Source organism: Hordeum vulgare, chromosome 2H (genome assembly GCF_904849725.1).
Source record: "Hordeum vulgare subsp. vulgare chromosome 2H, MorexV3_pseudomolecules_assembly, whole genome shotgun sequence".
Taxonomy (NCBI): domain Eukaryota; kingdom Viridiplantae; phylum Streptophyta; class Magnoliopsida; order Poales; family Poaceae; genus Hordeum; species Hordeum vulgare.
This window is the reverse complement of record NC_058519.1, coordinates 206,316,727-206,324,088: the sequence shown is the minus strand read 5'-3', so window position 1 is coordinate 206,324,088 and position 7,362 is coordinate 206,316,727.

Below are 7,362 nucleotides of genomic sequence, written 5' to 3'. Positions count from 1 at the left end.
AAAGTCCTCAGCTATGTCTCCCTCCATAACATAACCCTCGGGCATATCAGGCAATTCATACCTAGGAGAGCTAGTTCTAACAGGCAAAATAGGAGGTTCTACTTCAATAGTATCAGCACTTTCAGAAGTATCATCACATCTAGCAGCAACTCTAGCAATTTGTGCATCAAGGAATGCACCTAGTAGCAAAGCAGTATCAAACATAGCATCATCATAAGCATCATGGGCAGTAGAAGTAGCATCATCAAGCATAGGCGACATATCAAGATTTCTAGCAGGAGGTGTTGTCGCAAACTTACTCATAACTGAAGGTGAATCAAGTGCAGACCTAGATGGCAGTTCCTTACCTGTCCTCGTAGTTGAGGGCAAGACTTTAGTTCTTGGATCTATCGCATTCCTCATAGTGATCAGCAGACGTAAATCCCAAGTGACTCAGAGAATATAGCCGTGCCTCCCCGGCAACGGCGCCAGAAAATAGTCTTGGTAACCCACAAGTATAGGGGATCGCAACAGTCTTTGAGGGTAGAGTATTCAACCCAAATTTATTGATTCGACTCAAGGGGAAGCCAAAGAATATTCTCAAGTATTAGCAGTTGAGTTGTAAATTCAACCACACCTGAAAGATTTAGTATCTGCAGCCAAGTATCAGTAGCAAGGTAGTATGATAGCAGCAGTAGCAACAGTAACCAGTAGCAACAAAGTAACAACAGTAGCAGCAAAGTAACAACAGTAGCAACAGAGTAACAGTAGCAGCAATGGCAGCAGTAGCGGCAAAGTAACGTAGCAAGGACCAGTAGGAAAAGATTCTTAGGCATTGGATTGGTGATGAATGATTATGTCAGATGTTATTCATCATGCAACAGTTATAACACGGAGAGATATGTAACTAGCTCCAGTTCGTCAATGTAGTGTAGGCATGTATTCCATATGTAGTCATACGTGCTTAGGGAAAAGAACTTGCATGACATCTATTGTCCATCCCTCCCGTGGCAGCGGGGTCCTGATGGAAACTACGGGATATTAAGGTTCTCCTTTTAATAAAGAACCGGACCAATGCATTAACACTTAGTGAATACATGAACTCCTCATGCTATGGTCATCTCCCGGAGTGGTTCCGGCTATTGTCACTCCGGGGTTGCCGGGTCATAACACATAGTAGGTGACTACAACTTGCAAGATAGGATCAAGAACACACATATATTAGTGACAACATAATAGGTTTAGATCGGAAATCATGGCACCCGGGCCCTAGTGACAAGCATTAAGCATGGCAAAGTAGTAGCAACATCAATCTCATAACATAGTGGATACTAGGGATCAATCCCCGTCAAAACTAATTCGATTACATGATAGATCTCATCCAACCCATCACTGTCCAGCAAGCCTACGATGAGATTACTCACGAACGGTGAAGAGCATCATGGAATTGGCGATGAAGGAAGGTTGGTGATGACGATGGCGACGATCTCCCCTCTCCGGAGCCCAGAACGGACTCCAGATCTGCCCTCCACATGAAGAACACGAGGTGGCGGCGCCTCCGTATCGTAAAATGCGATGAACTCTTCTCCTTGATTTTTTTCCGGACGAAAGGGACTAAATAGACCTGAGATTGGAGGCGGTGGAGTTTTATGGGCCCCACAAGCCTGCCAGGCGCGGCCTAGCGGGTGCGCATGGTGGGATTGTGGGCTCCACGCTCCACTTCCTCCGTTGATTCTTGCGCCAGTATTTTTTATATATTCCACAAAAATTCTCCGTAAATTTTCAGGTCATTCCGAGAACTTTTATTTCTGCGCAAAAACAACACCATGGCAATTCTGCTGAAAATAGGGTTAGTCCCGGTTAGTTCCATTCAAATCATGCAAATTAGAGTCCAAAACAAGGGCAAAAGAGTTTGGAAAAGTAGATACGATGGAGGCGTATCACTACACCATGCGCATTTGGAATGACGTCCTCCCATGGCTCGTCATGCATCACATCACCACGTCTACTTGGTTGACGAGGGCTTCGGTATCAGAATGGTGGAAGTAACCTTCAGATCCGGCTCGGCTTGCCCAAGGTGCTTGCCTCCCTTACAATGCTCATCTCTTGGGAGGTTTGGCCGGAACACAATGCTAGAGTTTTCCGAAAGTCGGCGGCCCCTTTCATGGCCATCATCAACAAAATCAAACAGGAGGTGTCACTTTGGGCTTTGGCTTCAGCAAAATATTTGGGTGTTGTAGTGGTGCGAGAGTAGTCATTATATTTGATGTTTTGCGGATTATGTCTAAAATATATCCCTTAATCCATGAAATGGCTAGTCTTTTGGCTTGTTTCAAAAAAATGAATAGATGACTTCTATATATTGACATGGTTTCCATTGTGCACACTTGTCATTTCCATCTTGTTGATGTGTGCTATCAAATACTCCCTTACGGGCACTTTGATCACTAACAGAAAAAGACCCATCGCAAAATATCTAATGATGTTATTTCATCATATAAATCTAAATACTTATGCATTTCTTTGTAGTCAAAGTGGTGTAAGGTACTAAAGGTGTTATTGCATGTTTTCTTGGATATCATCTATTTCTGGTTCACAGAAAAATCATCAATTTTTCGATCAAAGAGAGTACTTGAAATCACATTTGGCGACCCTCGTGCCGAACCAAGTTTGAACGAGAATTTTAGTCCAAAATACACCGAATGGTGAACCCACATGTCCTACTTACATGGTTGTATCGAGGTGTGTAGTGTAGTGGTTAGTTTAACTAAGGCGAAGAACTAACTAGATCTTGACACCCCAAGGATATGTTTTATTTTCTCTAATGTGATAGATCAAATTAATAGGTAATGCATACTTTGTATACTGATATATCGATATAATGTGCAAATGTTGTCATGGTAGCAGAACACGACCATGAAAGCATTTTTCGAATATGAGGGTACCATTGGCGGGTGGCAATAGTGTGTGCCACTATTGTGTACTTTATCAATAATGGATTATTTGGCTCACAAATGCTGCCATGGCAGCAAAAATGATCCCTTTGTCTCAAAAATGTTCTCACGAGAACAAAATGATCACTTGCTCATTTTTCTTTTCATAGCAGAAAAATGAGCCCTTTGTATAACTGATGAACGTGAGAATGTTTTCTATAAAATGAAACATGAAGGACTAATTATTTGCATTTGATTGGCATCAGCAAATGTTGCTCACTCATATTTCATTGTTTTGTTCTCAAGCCCAACATCATATATGTTATCACTAGGAGGTTTTGTTGGAATTATGCCCTAGAGGCAATAATAAATATAGTTATTATTATAATTCCTGTATCAAGATAATCGTTTATTATCCATGCTATAATTGTACTGAATAAAGACTTATATACATGTGTGGATACATAGACAAAACACTGTCCCTAGCAAGCCTTTAGTTGGCTAGCCAGTTGATCAAAGATAGTCAGTGTCTTCTGATTATGAACAAGGTGTTGTTGCTTGATAACTGGATCACGTCATTAGGACAATCACGTGATGGACTAGACCCAAACTAATAGACGTAGCATGTTGATCGTGTCATTTTATTGCTACTGTTTTCTGCGTGTCAAGTATTTGTTCCTATGACCATGAGATCATATAACTTACTAACACCGGAGGAATACTTCGTGTGTATCAAACGTCGCAACGTAACTTGGTGACTATAAAGATGCTCTACAGGTATCTCCGAAGGTGTTCGTTAAGTTAGTATGGATCGAGACTAGGATTTGTCACTCCGTGTGACGGAGAGGTATCTCGGGGCCCACTCGGTAATACAACATCACACACAAGCCTTGCAAGCAATGTGACTTAGTGTAAGTTGCGGGATCTTGTATTACGGAACGAGTAAAGAGACTTGCCGGTAAACGAAATTGAAATAGGTATACGGATACTGACGATCGAATCTCGGGCAAGTAACATACCGAAGGACAAAGGGAATGACATACGGGATTATATGAATCCTTGGCACCGAGGTTCAAACGATAAGATCTTCGTAGAATATGTAGGATCCAATATGGGCATCCAGGTCCCGCTATTGGATATTGACCGAGGAGTCTCTCGGGTCATGTCTACATAGTTCTCGAACCCGCAGGGTCTGCACACTTAAGGTTCGACATTGTTTTATGCGTATTTGAGTTATATGCTTGGTTACCGAATGTTGTTCGGAGTCCCGGATGAGATCACGGACGTCATGAGGGTTTCTGGAATGGTCCAGAAGCGAAGATTGATATATAGGATGACCTCATTTGATTACCGGAAGGTTTTCGGAGTTACCGGGAATGTACCGGGAATGACGAATGGGTTCCGGGAATTCACCGGGGGGGGGGGGGCAACCCACCCCGGGGAAGCCCATAGGAATTGGGGGTGGCGCACCAGCCCTTAGTGGGCTGGTGGGACAGCCCAAAAGAGCCCTATGCGCCATAGGAAGAAAAATCAAAGAGAAAAAAAGGGGGAGGTGGGAAAAAGGGGAAGGACTCCTCCTTCCAAACCTAGATGGACTCGGTTTGGAAGGGGAGATCTCCCCCCCTTGGCTCGGCCAAAGTCCTTAGGGGTCCTTGGACCCCAAGGCAAGGCTCCCCCTCTTCCCCCTATGTATACGGAGGTTTTAGGGCTGATTTGACACAACTTTGCCACGGCAGCCCGACCACATATCTCCACGGTTTTAGCTCTAGATCGCGTTTCTACGGAGTTCGGGCGGAGCCCTGCTGAGACGAGATCATCACCAACCTCCGGAGCACCGTCACGCTGCCGGAGAACTCTTCTACCTCTCCGTCTCTCTTGCTGTATCAAAAAGGCCGAGATCATCGTCGAGCTGTATGTGTGCTGAACGCGGAGGTGCCGTCCGTTCGGCACTAGATCGTGGGACTGATCGCGAGACGATTCGCGGGGCGGATCGAGGGACGTGAGGACGTTCCACTACATCAACCGCGTTCACTAACGCTTCTGCTATACGGTCTACAAGGGTACGTAGATCACACATCCCCTCTCGTAGATGGACATCACCATGATAGGTCTTCGTGCGCGTAGGAAAATTTTTGTTTCCCATGCGACGTTCCCCAACAGTGGCATCATGAGCTAGGTTCATTGGTAGATGTCTTCTCGAGTAGAACACAAAAGTTTTTGTGGGCGGTGATGTGCGTTTTGCTGGCCTCCTTAGTCTTTTCTTGATTCCGCGGTATTGTTGGATCGAAGCGGCTCGTGCCAACATTACTCGTACGCTTACGAGAGACTGGTTTCATCGCTACGAGTAACTCCGTTGCTCAAAGATGACTGGCGGGTGTCAGTTTCTCCAACTTTAGTTGAATCGGATTTGACGGAGGAGGTCCTTGGATGATATTAAATAGCAACTCATATATCTCCGTTGTGGTGTTTGCGTAAGTAAGATGCGATCCTACTAGATACCCATGGTCACCACATAAAACATGCAACAACAAAATTAGAGGGCGTCTAACTTGTTTTTGCAGGGTATGCTTGTGGTGTGATATGGCCAACGATGTGATGTGATATATTGGATGTATGAGATGATCATGTTGTAATAGATAATATCGACTTGCACGTCGATGGTACGGCAACCGGCGGGAGCCATAGGGTTGTCTTTATAACTAACGTTTGTGCTTGCAGATGCGTTTACTATTTTGCTAGGATGTAGCTTTAGTAGTAATAGCATGAGTAGCACGACAACCCCGATGGCGACACGTTGATGGAGATCATGGTGTGGCGCCGGTGACAAGAAGATCGTGCCGGTGCTTTGGTGATGGAGATCAAGGAGCACGTGATGATGGCCATATCATGTCACTTATGAATTGCATGTGATGTTAATGCTTTTATGCACCTTATTTTGCTTAGAACGACGGTAGCATTATGAGGTGATCTCTCACTAAAATTTCAAGACGAAATTGTGTTCTCCCCGACTGTGCACCGTTGCTACAGTTCGTCGTTTCGAGACACCACGTGATGATCGGGTGTGATAGACTCAACGTTCACATACAATGTGTGCAAAACAGTTGCGCACGCGGAACACTCGGGTTAAGCTTGACGAGCCTAGCATGTGCAGACATGGCTTCGGAACACATGAGACCGAAAGGTCGATCATGAATCATATAGATGATATGATTAGCATGGGGATGCTTACCACTGAAACTATGCTCAACTCACGTGATGATCGGACTTGAGCTAGTGTAAGTGGATCATGAACCACTCAAATGACTAGAGAGATGTACTTTTTGAGTGGGAGTTTAGCGAGTAATTTGATTAAGTTAAACTCTAATTATCTTGAACATAGTCTATGTCCACTTTGAATATATTTGTGTTGTAGATCATGGCTCACGCGACAGTCACCCTGAATTTTAATACGTTCCTAGAGAAAGCTAAGTTGAAAGATGATGGAAGCAACTTTGTAGACTGGTCTCGTAATCTTAAGCTAATCTTACAAGCTGGGAAGAAGGATTATGTCCTTAATGCTGCGCTAGGAGATGAACCACCCGCTACGGCTGATCAGGATGTTAAGAACGCTTGGTTAGCACGTAAGGAGGACTACTTAGTAGTTCAATGTGCAGTCTTGTATGGCTTAGAACCGGGACTTCAATGTCGCTTTGAGAGTCATGGAGCATTTGAGATGTTCCAGGAGTTGAAGTTTATCTTTCAGAAGAACGCCCGGATCGAGAGGTATGAGACCTCCGATAAATTCTATGCTTGCAAGATGGAGGAGAACTCGTGTGTCAGTGAACATGTGCTCAAAATGTGTGGGTACTCAAACCGTCTGGCTGAGCTGGGGATTGAACTCCCGCAAGAAGCTATCACTGACAGAATCCTTCAATCACTGCCGCCAAGCTATAAAGGCTTTGTGTTGAACTACAACAGCAAGGGATGAACAAGTCTCCCGGCGAGTTGTTTGCGATGCTGAAAGTCGCAGAGTCTGAACTCCGTAAAGAGCATCAAGTGTTGATGGTGAATAAGACCACTAGTTTCAAGAGAAGCGGCAAAGGCAAGAAGGGTAATTCAAAGAAGAGCGGCAAGCCTGTTGCCAATCCGACGAAGAAACCCAAAGCCGGACCTAAGCCTGAAATAGAGTGTTACTATTGCAAGGGTATGGGTCACTGGAAGCGCAATTGCCCCAAGTATCTGGCTGATAAGAAGGCGGCCAAAGAAAAATCAGGTATATTTGATATACATGTTATTGATGTGTACTTAACCGGCTCTCGTAGTAGTGCCTGGGTATTCGATACCGGTTCTGTTGCTCATATTTGCAACTCGAAAGAGGAACTGCGGAATAGACGAAGGCTGGCGAAAGATGAAGTGACGATGCGCGTAGGAAATGGTTCCAAGGTTGATGCAATCGCCGTCGGCACAGTTT